Source organism: Triticum dicoccoides, chromosome 3A (genome assembly GCF_002162155.2).
Source record: "Triticum dicoccoides isolate Atlit2015 ecotype Zavitan chromosome 3A, WEW_v2.0, whole genome shotgun sequence".
NCBI lineage: Eukaryota > Viridiplantae > Streptophyta > Magnoliopsida > Poales > Poaceae > Triticum > Triticum dicoccoides.
The window spans coordinates 42,123,266-42,140,165 of NC_041384.1; positions in this window are offsets into that span (position 1 = coordinate 42,123,266).

Sequence of the window (16,900 nt, forward strand, 5' to 3'; positions counted from 1 at the left end):
TATTCATAAGGTAATTTAATTTTCTTTCTAGGAAAGTGTTCCATGCCTTTCCTTCATGGAAATTTAAATCTAATATTTCCTTCCTTCATATCAATAATTGCACCAATCATTCTAAGGAAAGGTCTACCAAGAATAATAGGACATGAAGGATTGCAATCTACGTCAAGAACGATAAAATATACGGGCACATAATTCCTATTTGCAACAATAAGAACATCATTAATTCTTCCCATAGGTTTCTTAATAGTGGAATCCGCAAGGTGCAAGTTTAGAGAGCCTTTCTTCTTTTGCATGTCACACAAATCAACGAAGCTATTTAGATGGGTAGCGGCATCTTCACTAGGAAGGCCGGAGAACGGATCTTTCATAACAAGATTCAGCAAAGCAGCATTAATTTCACAAGATTCAGCATCGGTAAGAGGAGCAATCGGAGTGCTAATAAAATCATTGTTGTTGGTATTGGTGAAGTCACACAATTTAGTATTATCTTGAGCCATCGTGACAAGCAAGCAAACTAACACACAAGCAAATAAAAAGCAAGAGGGCAAAAAGAGGCAAAGAGAGGGAGGATAGAGAGAGAGGACAAATAAAACGGCAAGGGTGAAGTGGGGGAGAGGAAAACGAGAGGAAAATGGCAAATAATGTAATGCGGGAGATAAGGGTATGTGATGGGTACTTGGTATGTTGACTTTTGCGTAGACCTCCCCGGCAACGGCGCCAGAAATCCTTCTTGCTACCTCTTTTAGCACTGCATTGGTTTTCCCCGAAGAGGAAGGGATGATGCAGCAAAGTAGCGTAAGTATTTCCCTCAGTTTTTGGAAACCAAGGTATCAATCTAGTAGGAGGCTACACGCGAGTCCCTCGCACCTGCACAAAACAAATAAATCCTCGCAACCAACGCAAATAGGGGTTGCCAATCCCTATAGGGCCACTTACGAGAGTGAGATCTGATAGATATGATAAGATAATATTTTTGGTATTTTTATGATAAAGATGCAAAGTAAAATAAAGGCAAAGTAAATAACTAAGTAGTAGGAGATCAATATGATAAAGATAGACCCGGGGGCCATAGGTTTCACTAGTGGCTTCTCTCGAGAGCATAAGTATTCTACGATGGGTGAACAAATTACTATTGAGCAATTGTTAAAATTGAGCATAGTTATGAGAATATCTAGGTATGATCATGTATATAGGCATCACGTCCGAGACAAGTAGACCGACTCCTGCCTGCATCTACTACTATTACTCCACTCATCAACCACTATCCAGCATGCATCTAGAGTATTAAGTTAAAAACAAAGTAATGCCTTAAGCAAGATGACATGATGTAGAGGGATAGACTCATGCAATATGAAGAAAACCCCATCTTGTTATCCTCGATGGCAACAATACAATACGTGCCTTGCTGCCCTTACTGTCACGGGGAAAGGACGCCGCAAGATTGAACCCAAAACTAAGCACTTCTCCCATTGCACAAAAGATCAATCTAGTAGGCCAAACCAAACTGATAATTCGAAGAGACTTGCAAAGATAACCAATCATCCATAAAAGAATTCAGAGAAGATTCTAATATTATTCATAGATAGACTTGATCATAAACCCACAATTCATCGGTCTCAACAAACACACCGCAAAAAGAAGATTACATCGAATAGATCTCCACAAGAGAGGGGGAGAACATTGTATTGAGATCCAAAAAGAGAGAAGAAGCCATCTAGCTACTAACTATGGACCCGTAGGTCTGAGGTAAACTACTCACACTTCATCGGAAGGGCTATGGTGTTGATGTAGAAGCCCTCCGTGATCGATGCCCCCTCCAGCGGAGCTCCGGAATAGGCCCCAAGATGGGATCTCGTGGATACAGAAAGTTATCGCGGTGGAATTAGGGTTTTGGCTCCGTATCTGATCGTTTGGGGGTACGTGGGTATATATAGGAGGAAGAAGTACGTCGGTGGAGCAACAAGGGACCCACGAGGGTGGAGGGCGCCTGGGGGTGTAGGCGCGCCCCCCTACCTCGTGGCCTCCTGTTACGTCTCTTGATGTAGTGTCCAAGTCTCCTGAGTTGTATTCGATGAGAAAATCACGTTCCCGAACGTTTCATTCCGTTTGGACTCCGTTTGATATTCCTTTTCTTCGAAACCCTAAAACAGGCAAAAATAGCAATTATGGGTCGGGCCTCCGGTTAATAGGTTAGTCCCAAAAATAATATAAAAGTGGATAATAAAGCCCAATAATGTCCAAAACAGTAGATAATATAGCATGGAGCAATCAAAAGTTATAGATACGTTGGAGACATATCATTAGGCAAGTATTTAAGACTGCTGACGATAATACAAAGAGAAAGAGGTCAGGGGTTCTTTACCTCTGGCGCCGGGTTAAGTTTGCAGAAGGGGTTTAACCCGACTTTACTACAGTCTTCATATTTGCCGTTCACCAGAAGGGTCGACATTGAAACAATATCTTCTTCAGTTAGTTGAACGGAGCTGTGACGAAGAGAGTCATCTGGGCCTCCACCATATTCATACATCAATTTGGATCGGCGGCTTAGAGGGATGACCCGCCACGCGACCCAGCAACGAGTCAATTCAACTCCGCTTAAGCCGTTCCCCAATAAGGCGTTAATCCTTTTAATTTATAGAATAAGGTTCTTGTGTTCAGCGGCAGTAAGCTTGTCAGGGAGCGAAAATTTGGAATCTAGATGATCCGTGCGATAACCCGGCAGTGGTTTCTCGTTGGCTGGTGTGAAGTGTCTTGACAGTACATCCAGGTCTGATTCCAGTCTTTGGGATGACTCGGCAAGACTATTAGGGGGAAGACGGCGCCCTGTCGGCACTGAATTGAGATGCTTCCAAGTTCTAAACTAGGGTCATTGGTACACTCGTTCTGGCGGTTCAGATAAAAATACTCTCTAAAGAGCTCCACAGTCGGTTCTTCTCGAAGATACACCTCACAGAGAACTTGGAAATTGCAGATATTGGATATGGAATTGGGCCCGAGATCTTGAGTGTGGAGTTTGAAAAAATGGAGAACATCTCTGAAGAACTTTGAGCCGGGTGGTGAAAAGCCTCGATTCATGTGGTCAGAAAAGACAATGACTTCACCATCTTTGGGATTGGGTCGTTCCTCGTCCGGGTCAGGTGCACGGCAAGACATAACATTCTTCCCTGGCAAAAAACCTATGGTGAAGAATTCCTTCAGATTGTTCTCAGTTACTATGGAAGGGACGCAGTTGCAGACGGTCGATGCTTTTGACGGCATGATGATCAAAAGGCGAACTGAAAGGAAAGTAATGTACCGGTTCAATTCAATGGTGAAATTAACAGTTAAATGATGATGGTGCAAATAGGCAATGGCGTCTTAAGTAAGGGCTAATGTCATATAAGGGAAAAGTAAGCCGGCGTCATAAGCCGCCATGACTACGGACATTTGAAGGAAATCAAAGACATAATTTGCTAAGTGTTAAAGCAAACAAGTTTCCTAATTTTTTGATATTTTTCTGGATCAAAGGGTCGTTCAAAATGGAAAATATTCTAGACCTAAAAATCAAGCACAGATGAGTTCATGAGCTCTAATGAGGCCTTTGAACCAGAGAAAGGGATCTGTTGGAATCGAGGATGGGCACAAAAAAACTACCGCATGAATACATGTTCTCTTTGGATCAAGAAGAAGCCGTAGTGGAAGAACTACAAGGAAACCGTGGTGAACTATGAAGAACACGCAGAAACCTAGAAACCCTAATGCGGATCTGAGGAGCAGGAAGGTGAGCACTTACAACCACGGATCTTCTGCGGAGGTCGCCGCCGTTCTCTGGACAGATTCAGGTTGATGCAGCGGCCAAGGTCGACGGAGACAGAGGTGAAACGCGATGGCGGCGGAGCTTGAGCAGCGGGAGGGTTGCGAGAGGAAGAAGATGAAGAAGAGAGAAGAATGAGAAAGACTGGGGCATGCCTATTTATAAGGGGATAAGCAAACAGGCAGGCGCGGAAATCGAGGAAGACCCAAATAATGACTATCCAACTAAACGGACGCCTCGATTCTCGGAAGAGATTAAAAGATAAAGATCCGTTGAGGATGACATCATAACAGTTTTTTGTGTTTTCAGAAGATGACGTCACGGCGGGTTACAGAATTTTTACAGAGATAGGAAGATGGATTTCATCTAAGTATTGAAGATTGACAAGGAACAAAGTTCAAAGTCAACCTGGGGCCTAATGTTGGGAATATAGCTACTAGGTAAGGCCCGCCCAGGAGGGGCCGAGTCAACCCCAACGACGGGTTACAAAAGAAGCCCAATAGTATTCAAGGCTAGAGTTTATTAAGACTTGTAGAAGGCTTAAGCCCAGAGGCGGCTTAAGGCCCAATATTGTAAACCGCTGTATGTAAAGAAAGACTTGTAAAGAAAGGAATACAAAGAAGTCACCGAGCCGGACACGTTTTATGAACCGGTTGGGACTCTGTAGGCCGCAAGGCGTCAACCTGTGTATATAAGGGGACGACCCGGTGGCGGCTTAGGGCAAGAAACAAGAGATCGATAACCAAGCCGACGGATTAGCCTCTTGGTGATCAAAACCCCAGCAATTCCAACACAACTAGATGTAGGCTTTCACCTTCATCGTAAGGGGCCAAACTAGTATAAATCTCTCGTGTCCTTTGTCCCGATTAACCCCTTTAAGCTTCCTAGTTGCGATGGTCCTACGACTAAGTCCTTTTTCTAGGACATCTGCCGTGAAAATTCCAAGACAAGTTTCTTCATCCATAACATAACCTTTAGGAAGAACAGCTAATTCATATCTAGGGGGAGAATCTTCATCATCACTTTCATCAATATTATCAGTTTCAATAATTTCATTCTCTCTAGCCCTAGCAAGTTGTTCATCGAGAAATTCACCAAGTGGCACAGTAGTATCAAGCATAGAAGTAATTTCATCATAAGTATCACTAGGAACAGGGAGGAATGGGAACGAGGGCGACGGGGCGGGCGAACGGGCACACGCCCGTGCGCGAGGCCACGACGGCGCCGGCCGCTGCCGGTGATCAGCGGCACGTCGGCGTGCGGTTTTGGGTGCTTGCCGATTCTGAAGACGACAATGCGGACGACGATGGGGATGCGTCCCCGGCAGAGTCGTCGCCCTCTCCGACTCCTTCGGATCTTATTTGTGATTTGTTTCATGCAGGTTACAATGAGGAGGAAGTAGCAATGACGATTAATCGAGTACTCCCTGCGGACGATCCGGCACGCGTCGGTCTTCACGCGAGCGAGAAGAACGAGATGATCCGCCGGGTTGTTCATCGGAGGACGGCGGCGTCAGCGCTAAGACCTTGGAAGGGTCCCCTACCTAAGGTGAGTCTTCCGAATCTAATGCTTTTCGATTTGATTAGACCAGAATCGTGGATTACTGTGAAGAAGAAGAAACTCGCGAGGCGAATCGAGCATCGACTGGCACCGGCGGCGTCTGTGTTGGCCACGCCGGCGACCGGGGTCTCGGAGATGAGATCGATGCGTTTGAATTACCTGTTGGGCTGCGCTGGGCCGGCTCGGAAGGAGTCGGGGCCACGAAGAGATGGGCCCGGGTCAGATGGGTATGAGGCCCATGCTGTACCGGTCCATGATCCTGCCCGTATTGATGTTGCATGCACGATCGCAGACGATCGGGCTGATTTTCCTCGTGCGCCGTCTCCTGCTCGGCTTAGGGTTCATCGGTGCGGCACTCGTGGTTTCCTGAAGTGTGGTGCTAGCCGGGCTAGGAGAATCCGGCCGCTCCTGGGAATGGCCGGACGCGGTGCTGCAGCGCAACCGCCTTCCAAGAAGTTAGCGCCCTCCGCTACCGCTGGACATGGTGGGTCGGCTCCCTCTGCTGCTGGACGTGGCGGGCCGGTTCCCTCTGCAGCTGGACGAGGCGGGACGGTTCCGCCGCCGCCGGCGGGCACTGGGCGTGGCGGCCTTGCGCCGCTTTGCCAGAGGCCGGTGGCGGGCGGGACTGTGCCGCTGGGCAACCCAGGACGTGGCAGCAGCAATTTGGGAGTGCGGCCGCCGGGGCATCTACCCGTGCAAATGCCTGCTGGTAGGGGTGGGTTGAGGCCTCCGGCGCCAGGTGCAGTACCAGCTGCTCAGATGGCCGCGGGTCATGGTGGACCTCGGCCCACTGCGCCGGCCGGTGTGGCTGTTGCTGGCCGGGGCGGTGTTCCTCCTGGGAGTGCGCCAACTGCTACGAGCAGTCAACCTCGGGCGCCTCCGCCTCAATTCATCGCGAGGCCAGTTCAGAACCGGTCGGGACCGACGCAGAATAAGCAGAATACTAGCGCCAATGAGTCGCATGCTCCGCCCCGAGGCCAGTGGGGAGATGATGGATATGATGCGTACGGAGATGGAAAAAATCGTGGTTCCTCTTCCACGGGAGGAGGCCGTGGTTACGCCTGGCAGAGTGACGGGTCTACTAAGAGACCGTTCCTCGGTCCTCTCGGTGGATTTGTCGAAGGAGCCTCGGGTCCGGACAACCGCCAGAGAGGGGGCTACCGCGGACATCGTGGGGGTCGGGGTGGCCGTGGGAGGTATCACCGACAACCTCCGCCCCCGGCTGTTGGTGACCACGCGGCAGCGGCAGTGGAGACCGATCACGCTTAGTCTACAGACATCACTACCCAGGCGATGGAGGTGGTGACGACCCTGGCTAGTGTGGAGGTACCTGCATCCAGGACGGTGGCTGAGGTTTCTGACAGGTCTGATTCTGAGAGGGTGGCCAAATGGGCACGCAAGAAAGAAAGGATGCTTTGCTACCGTTGTGGTGAGAAGGGCCACTTCATTGCTGATTGTGTGGCGGAGCTATGTGAGTCGTGCGGCAAGCCAGCACATACATCTGGGGAATGCCCATTTTTGTGTGACCAGGCTCTGGCTCTGACAATGTATGGAGTATATTGTGCGGAGCTGATGTTCTTTGAGTCCCCGGCAGCGAGAGAGATTCCGGAGGAGACACAGAGCATGACCACCGGGATTGTGAAAGCGACCCAGGGTGAGGTGACTGAGGCTCAGATTGCGTGGAGGCTTCAGGAACTGGCACCGGGTGAGTTCCAGTGGGAGTTGGTTGCTCTCGAGGACAATGTTTTTAGGGTGGATTTCCCCTCTGTGGATGATTTGCAGAGGCTACTGAGCTTCGGTCTGTGTAGGGTTCCTGGCACTAAGTGCATCCTGGAGTTTCACGAGTGGAAGAAGGTGGAGCCTAAGGGAAAACCACTTACGCAGGTCTGGTTGAGGTTTTTGGGAGCCCCGTCCAAACCGTTGCAGGATGTTCGTGTTGTGGCCAGCATGGGTATTATGGTTGGGAAGACGGAAAGAGTAGATATGGCTTTTACTCGAGCTCATGGAGTTACCCGGCTTTTAGTGAGTGTTGTGGATATTGAGTTTGTACCAGATAAGGTCAACTGGACTTATAGGGGAGAGGTTTTCCCACTCGAGATTGAGTTTTAGGACACTGATCTGTTTGCTGATGCAACTAATGGGAATGACGTGGATATGCACGAGGGTGACGACAGTGCGGGTGCTAGGGGGGCACCGACTGATGAGTCTTCGAGGGAGGGGACTAATGGTTCTGGCCCCAGTGCTCAGTTGCCCGGGGTTGGGTCCGTGGTTGAGCCGGCACCTTCACCATTGGTGCCTATGACTTCGCTGAGGTTTGGGTCTTTCGAGCCAGCCTCTGCCCCTCCCAGACTTTGGAGCAACAGGGCGGATTCTGATGATGTGTTCGAGCATACGCTCCCTTTGTTGGAGTTCGAGGGAGCTGGTGGGTCTTTTCCTGGATCTATGGTGACCGCATCGTCGCCGAGGACTTTGGTTGGAGCTGGGGACGTTGAGCCCTTGGTTGCTTCTCCTCCCCCTGTCCCACCTATGGTCGAGGTTCCAGAGATGATGTCTACGCCCGAGTGGGGGCTTGGGGAAGGGGAGTCGGGGCAGGTGGCCTCGACAACTCCCATCTCTCTACCGTCGCCAGTGATCCAGGTCTTGGAGACGTCGGCGGGTGCTGCGACAGGTGGTCTGAGGCAGGTGGCCTTGGCTATTTCGTCCCTGGTGGTGGCGGCGGCGCCCGCGACCTCTGTGGCGCTGGGAGGGAGGGTTCGGGGCAGGTGGCCCTGACTCCTCCTTCTTCTGCGGCGGTCAGGAGGACCGTCTGGCCGACGATGTTGGCGCGCCACTCAGCGCCGAGGGATGGGGCAGGAGGAGGGAGCGGGCAGGTGGCCCTAGCTGTCCTGTCTCTTGTCCTTCCCGTGGGGCACTTGTCCGAGGGGCTTGGGAGCCTGCAGCCGCCTCCTCTGTTTACTAGAGAGGAGGTTGTGGCCTTTGGCGGGATCCCAGACCCGGTCTCGACGGGGAGACGGATGAGTGCTCGCGTTCAGGAGCTTCCGGAGGTGGATGATATGCAGCAGCGGTGCGCTATGAGGGCGGCCAAGCTTCACGATGCCGCGATATCTTCTGGTATGTCCATCAACATATCTAATTCTTTATTGCATTTTTCTCATGAGGATATTATTAATAATGCAAACCAATTAGGAGTTACACTAGGTGTTTTTGATAGTGAGATCTCCAATTCGGTGAATGATATGTTAGATTTGGAGGCGGAGCGTGCCTTAGAGACTATTCATAATCTTGCAGCAGTTAAACCCATGAATGATGAGGAGATTGATGCGTGAGGGGGTAGAGGGCTAGATAATATGTGTGCGGATCTAGACCCTTCTAATCATGAGTCTGAGGACGATGATGTGCCCCTAGATGTTGCATTTGTTAGTTTTGTTGAGCCCGATTATGAGGACCGGGCGACAAAGCCCACTAAGCCAAAGCGTAAGTGGAAACGGAAGATTTATCCCGATTCTGCAGTTCGTAGGAGTGCTAGGATTCGGACTACTAAAAAATCCATGACGAAATATGAAAGGAATCTTTTGGAATAGCAGAGGTCTGAAGGACTTGGCAAAAAGAAGGTTTCTTGCTGAGGCTTCTCTGGAACATCGGTTAGATTTTATTGCTCTATCGGAAACCGGTAGAGATAATTTTGCACCGCAGCTTCTATCCTCTCTTGCGGGTGGTATTGATTTCGATTGGCATTGCCTCCCTCCACGAGGAAGATCAGGAGGTATCTTACTGGGTGTGAGATGCGATTCCCTTGAAGTCCGGAGTGTAGTAATGGGCGACTTCGCGGTAAAGTTTCGAGTTAGGTCTAAAGTTGATGGGTTCAACTGGGCTTTGGTGACAGTTTATGGTGCCGCACAGCCCGAGCTTAAACCGGAGTTTTTGGCGGACCTTGTTCGAATCTGTGGGTCCGAGCAGCTTCCGATTTTGGCCGGGGGTGATTTCAGTATCATTAGGAGGAGGGAGGAGAAAAATAATGATAAATTTGACGGCAGGTGGTCGTTTATGTTCAATACCATTATTGAAAGCGTGGATCTGAGGGAGATAGAGCTTTCTGGTAGAAAGTTTACCTGGGCTAATGCTCTGCCAAACCCGACATATGAAAAGCTTTATCGAGTTCTCGCGAGCGTGGAGTGGGAACAGAAGTTCCCTCTTGTTACGGTGCAAGCTCTCACGCGGGGAATTTCTGATCACACACCATTGTTCGTCGACTCAGGGGAGCCGGACCATATGGGAAACAAAAACACCTTCTCATTCGAGATGGCCTGGTTCGAACGCGAGGGGTTCTTGGACCTCATAGCCAGGGAATGGGCTAAGGGTGTAGGAGGTAGGACGGCGGTCGAGCGTTGGCAGAATAAAATTAGGCATTTGAGAAGTTTCTTACGGGGTTGGGCTAAGCACCTCAGTGGAGTGTATAAGATCGAGAAGGATAGGCTCCTTTCTCTTGTACAGGCCCTGGACATAAAAGCTGAATCCATGATTTTGCTGCCTCCTGAGCTCCAGGTTAAAAATGAGGTGGAGAAGAGGTTGAAAGAACTTCTCCGCGAAGAAGAATTGAAGTGGGCTTTGCGAGCTAAGGTACGCAAAGTGATCCAAGGGGACGCGAATACTCAATTCTTTCACCTCATTGCTAATGGTAAGCACAGAAAGAAGCGGATCTTTCAACTTGAACAGGATGAGGGTACTATTTTAGGTCAGGATAATCTCAAAACCTATATTACCGATTATTATAGACAGTTATTTGGACCTCCGGAGGATAATTGTGTGTCCCTCGATGAGTCCAGGACTGAGGATGTGCCTCAATTGTCTGATGCCGATAATGATATCCTGGTTGCCTCATTCTCAGAGAAGGAGGTGTTTGATGCTATTGCACAAATGAAAAACAATAAGGCTCCCGGACCAGATGGGTTCCCGGTCGAGTTCTATAAAAAGTGCTGGCACATTATTAAAGGGGATTTACTACCTATGTTTCATGATCTATTCTCTGGACAGCTTCAATTATTTCACTTGAATTTTGGAACTATCACATTGCTCCCTAAGAAAATGGATGCTGTGAGAATTGAGCAGTTCAGGCCGATCTGCCTCCTCAATATTAGTTTCAAAATCTTCACCAAGGTCGGGACCAATAGGCTCACACAGATTGCGCATTCTGTGGTGCAACAATCCCAAACTGCTTTCTTGCCGGACAGGAACATCCTTGAAGGGGTGGTTGTTCTTCATGAAACGCTCCATGAAATCCACTCCAAAATATTAGATGGAGTAATTTTTAAGGTGGATTTCGAAAAAGCATACGATAAGGTCAAGTGGCCATTCCTCCAACAGGCATTGCGTATGAAAGGTTTTGATGAAGCCTGGCGCCGACAGGTCGAATTCTTTACGCAAAAAAGGAGTGTGGGAATTAAAGTGAATCACGATATAGGTCATTACTTCCAGACACATAAAGGCCTCAGACAAGGAGATCCGATGTCCCCTATCCTGTTTAACATTGTGGATGGATATGTTAGCAATTTTGATAGGAAGGGCTAAGGAGAATGGTCAAGTGGGTGGTTTGGTACCTCATCTTGTTGATGGAGGTGTATCCATCCTTCAATACGCTGATGATACAATCATCTTTATGGAGCATGATTTGGCCAAGGCGAGAAATATGAAGCTGGTGTTATGCCTTTTTGATTAATTGATCGGGTTAAAGATTAATTTTCATAAAAGCGAGTTGTTCTGCTTTGGTAGAGCCAAAGACGAACAGGAGTCTTATAGGCAATTGTTTGGGTGCGAGTTGGGGAGTTTACCTTTCTCATACCTTGGCATTCCGATACACCATCGTAGGCTGACAAACAGAGAATGGAAGTGCATCGAGGATTGATTTGAGAAGAAACTGAGCTGCTGGAAGGGTAAGCTCATGTCATACGGAGGCCGTTTGATCTTGATTAATTCGGTGCTCACGAGTATGCCTATGTTCCTCTTATCGTTCTTTGAGGTCCTAGTTGGTGTTAGGAAAAGACTGGACTTCTATCGGTCGTGCTTCTTTTGGCAGGGTGATGAACTTAAAAGAAAATACCGGCTTGCTAAATGGGACATCATTTGTCGACCGAAAGACCAAGGGGGTCTTGGTATTGGAAATCTTGAAGTTAAGAACATATGCCTTCTTAGTAAGTGGTTGTGGAAGCTTTCTTCCGGGACTGAGGCCATGTGGGCGCAGATCCTCCGCAGCAAGTACCTCCAGACTAAAACATTGTCACAGGTCACAGTCAGGCCGACTGATTCGCCTTTCTGGAAAGGACTAATGAAAGTCAAACAATCAATGTTCAATAGGACGAGGTTTGTTATTGGAAATGGTGCAAGTACACATTTCTGGGAGGATACTTGGCTTGGCGACTCACCTTTAGCCATTCAATATCTGTCTTTATATCGGATTGCTCAACGACGTGAGGTGTTCGTGGCAACAGTATTACAATCTATCCCCCTTAATATTCAGTTTAGACGGTCGCTAGCGGGCAATCATTGGGAAGATTGGCTCCATCTAGTTAGGAGACTGATGGAGGTTCAACTTTCTCACCAACCCGATGAATTACGCTGGAAGTTGACTAGATCTGGAGTATTTACACTTAAATCAATGTATACTGATGTTATTAATTCGAACTCCATTCCGACTTCCAAGTATGTCTGGGCTGTCAAAGTTCCTTTAAAAATTAAAGTGTTTATGTGGTTCGTCCATAAACAAGTTATTTTAACAAAGGACAACTTGATAAAGCGTAATTGGACAGGACCTACTAGGTGTAGTTTCTGTGATCGGGATGAGACGATTAAGCATCTATTCTTTGCAAGAGTATGTGTGAGGCTATTTATTAATTGATATGTTTTTCTTATTCAGAGATTGCCAAAGAACCTATCTGTGAGTTGTGGTATCGAGCCTGATGAAGAAGGCTCAGTTGGACTACGCCTTACCGCAAGGGGCTCCGTCACCACATGTACTTACCGCATGGGCACAGATGGTCGCACACACTTGAACTCGGTTGGGTGGAAGAGATTCCTCGTTGGCAAGAATCTTCGTCCTGGACAGGCCATCCTAATTACTATCAGGAACACCCACCGCCCAGGCTTGAGGATGATGATCGTCGTTGATATCATCTAGAACTACATATGTGTGTGTGGCTATATCATCTAGAACTACATATGATGATCGTCGTCGATATCATCTAGAACTAAATATGATGATTGTCATCGATGTCACCTTGTACTGCTTGAGGATGCATGTTGAGTATATATGAAATTGTTATCTAGTACTCCCTCGGTTCCAAATTACTCGTCGTGGTTTGAGTTCAAATTTGAACTAAAACCACGATGAGTAATTTCGAACCGAGGGAGTACTACCTAGTACCTATAATGCTTTATGAAATTGATATCTAGTAGTACCTAGTATCTAGAAATTGCAGTTTATCGAAGCTGGAATGGGGAAATGGTGAAAGATATAACAGTAGCGCTGGACCGGGAAATCGCTACAGCTAAATAATAGCAGCGCGTTCCTCAAAAGCGTTGTTGCTATAGTCAATAGTGGTAGCGCGGGTACAGGCAGCGCTACTACTAAGAGTTAGCTGTAGCGCCTTATTGGTAGCGCGGGCACCCGCGCTGCTGATAGGCCTAAAACCCGCGTTGCTGCTAGCCTTTTCCCTAGTAGTGAGTGAGCACATCTTCATGGTCGAGTGGATGATATTTTCTCTTCGACTGCTTCTGATTCTTTGTAAAGATGTCCTCGGGGAGGGTATGCTGGACATGTCCATGACCCTACCCTAGGTACATAGCTTCATCATTAGCCCCCGAATGGATCAGGGTTCGAATGAGGAAGGGGTTGAGAACACTTCCGACCCACTCTTTGTGCTACGAATATGCCTTGTCCTGAAACAATGAGTTGAGGAGACGACGTCGACTCCTTTCTCAGTTGCCTTGGTCCATTCTTGGTTGTTGTCGAGTGAACTTTCATGGTTGAATTCTGAATGATGATGTAGAGGGTGTTTGTCTTCAGTCTGACAGGTTGTTCCGCTCTCCGCGGATCTCGCGGGATTCGAATTTTGGGAAGTGCGCCAGACGGGAGGAAACAAGGTCATCGGGACGGATTAGGTAAGTATCCTCGATCCCCGCGCCACCTTTTTCGCCACGTACTGCAAACGCGACTGTTGCGGGATTTGTTTAGATCGCTTGGGTCCACTAGTCAGCCACTCAGCGGAAGGTCTTATAAAAGGTCTCGGGCCAGGCCTCTGCTCCGCACGCCACCATTCTCTCTTCTCTTTCTCCCGATCTCTCCGCCACTCTCGCTTCCGCCTCGTCGCCGGACCTCCGCTCGAGCTCGATCTGCCACCATGGGGAAGGATAAGATGGCGGCGCTGGAATGCACGAGGAAGGCGACCGCGAAGGCGAAGGGCAAGCGGACCAGCCGGGGCGGATCCTCGTCGAGGTCCGGCCTGCCGGTGGGCTGGATCCAGGGAGACTGGATCCGCTCGGCAATCACGCAGGACGACCTCGACGACCTGGTGGAGGGGGGATTGATCCCCCACAAGTCGGCTCGGCTCCCGGGGGACGAAACTGAGCCGCAGCCTAGAGAGGGTGAGTGTGTCCTCCTAGCAACCCACATAGATCGCGGATTCTCGCTGCCTCCCCACCCTTTCTTCCGGGGTTTTTTGAACTTCTTTGGGGCTCAGCTCCACCATTTCACTCCGAACACCATAGTCTATCTGGCCGCTTTCGTGTCCATGTACGAAAACTTCTTGGGTTGTCGACTGCACTGGGGGCTTTTCAAACACATCTTCACTTGCCATTCCCAATCGGTCAAAAAGGCCAAGTCGAGTGATGACAGGACGCGGGTGATCCAGATGTGCGGTGGTCTGGGGATCCAGATGAGGAGCAAGAGTACTTTCCCAGCGATGATCCTTCCTAACTCGGTCCGGGGCTGGCAGTCGACTTGGTTTTACTGCAAGGATCAGCCAACCCCTGGCCAGTCGACTGGACTTCCTCCTTTCTCCTTGGCTCGAGTGGAGAAACCTGCTCCCCTGAAGGTAGTTCCAGAAGAGAAGGCGCAGGTCAAGGAGCTGGTCGAACGGGTCGTCCAGCTTGTCTGCGACGGAGTGACCGGGATGGATCTGCTGGAGGTCTTTCTCGGTCGACGCATCCAACCTCTTCAGGTGCGCGATCATCCGATGTGGATGTACTCTGGGCTCGAAGATACCACTCGGATCCACCCGGAGGAGGTCAGCGAGGATATCTTGGAGAACTGGTTGAGGGGAATCACTGGCAACAAAGACAACCCTTGGGGATCCAGGAGGGTGATTCCATTCGACAACTCGCGCCAGCCGGAGCAGGTATATTTCTGTTTTATCAAGTATCTTTCCGATTCACCACGTGATGTCCCGTTTGTGGTCGACTGAATGTCTTTTGATTGTTATCCTTTCAGGCCCTCATTGAAATGTACTCGATGCCCAACGGAGTGCAGGACCCCGGCGCTGAAGAAGAAGGGAGCGGGGTGAGAGTGGCGAGGAGCATTCGGAAGTCGAGGAGGATGAGGAGAGCGATGAATCGACCGATGAGGAAGAAGTTGACTCGCCTCCTCGCAGGGAGAGGAGGTCCAAGCACACTCATGACCCGGCATGCGCTCCAGACTTGGTGGCTGCACCGATCGGGCAATCCTCGAAGCGCCCCAGGACGTCTTCCCCGACGCCGACTGAGAAGCCTCCAAAGCAATCCAAGGTCGCGCCGCTTCCAGCGCCAAAAGTGCCGAAAGCCATCTCTTCCAAACCGCACAAAACTTTGCCTCGGATCAAAGTGACCGTTCCTACTATCTCTGGGTAACCATCTGACTTGTCCTTTATGTGGACTCAATTAACTGGGCGTAACCGATTGAATGCGGGCCTTTGCAGTGCTGCTACATCAGGGACCTCTTCATACCAGTACCGGGACGAGGAAATGGAGGATGCGGTGACCTCTAACCCAGGTATGAACTCTTGCGATTTCGATTCTTGATCCTTTTAGGGTCGAGTGGTTCACTTGGGGTCGAATGTTCTGTCTTGCAGCTCCACCCAACATCATTGACCTTCCGGACAATGACGAAGATGTGGCTCCTAAGCCTAGGAAGAGCAAGAAGGTAACATCTGGCAGGGTGGTTCGGCAGGAACCAACTGCAACGCCTCCCGTCTGTCAAGATGAAGATGCGGGCAGGGCCGCTGTGACGTTCGCTGCACCCGTGCCGAGTGGGCACCCCACGCGGTCGACCGTGCATGTTGTTCCTTCAACTATCCAACTCCACACCACGGAGCCTCAAGCAGCTGCACCTAGGTTGTCTGCACATTTTTTCACCAGCTACCCCATCCCAAACAACCAGTCGGAAGCGGCTGCGGAAGCCATCCGACAGGCTGATATGATGATGGATTAGGTGAAGATAGTGCACGAGAGCAGTCAGGCTACCTACGACGCTAGTGCCGCTCTTCGGGCCAACATCGAGGTGAGTAGACTTCCCGACTGTTTTTGTTCTCGAAAAATCTTCCTTTGCACAATCTCCTGTTGTTCGCGTTGAATTAGAGCACCCACTGGGTGTTGCTGTCGTTTTTGGTAGTTTCGCTCTTCCACTTGGTCTGGGCGAGTGGGATCAGAACCGGTGGATATCAAGTTTGAGGCAAAGAAAGCTATCAAGTCCCAAGCAATAGCAGATTTCCTTGCCGAGTGGATCGAACAGCAAATGCCGACTCAAGTTCACTCAGAGCACTGGACCATGTTCTTTGATGGATCCAAGATGTTGAACGGTTCTGGTGCTGGAGTAGTTCTGGTATCCCCCCGAGGAGACAAGCTCAGATATGTCCTCCAGATTCACTTTGATTCCTCGAACAATGAAGCAGAGTATGAAACACTCCTGTATGGGTTGCGCATGGCCATCTCACTCGGCGTCCATCGCCTCATGGTCTATAGCGACTCAGATTTGGTAGTTAATCAAGTGATGAAGGAGTGGGACGTCAGAAGCCCAGCCATGACTGGTTACTGCAACGCGGTGAGAAAGCTTGAGAAGAAGTTCGAGGGGTTAGAACTCCACCACATCCCCCGATTGAAAAATCAAGCAGCCGATGAATTGGCAAAGATAGGTTCCAAGAGAGAGGCCATTCCCAGCAATGTGTTCTTGGAGCATATTCACACGCCGACAGTTCAGGAAGACCCTTTCATTGAAGAGCCCCCACAACCCAAGAGCGCCACGGATCCGACTGAAGTCGAGGTCCCAGCTGTGGTCGACCTAATCATGGAGGTTCTGGCCATTACTCCCGACTGGACGGTGCCCTACATTGCGTACATCCTCAGGAAAGAGCTCCCAGAGGATGAAGAAGAAGCTCGACAGGTCGTCCGCCGATCTAAAGCTTTTACTGTGATAAGAGGGGAGCTGTTCAGAGGAAGTGTGACTGGAGTCGGTCAGAAGTGCATAACACCAGAAGAAGGTCGAATGATCCTCAATGACATCCACTCGGGGACCTATGGTCACCATGC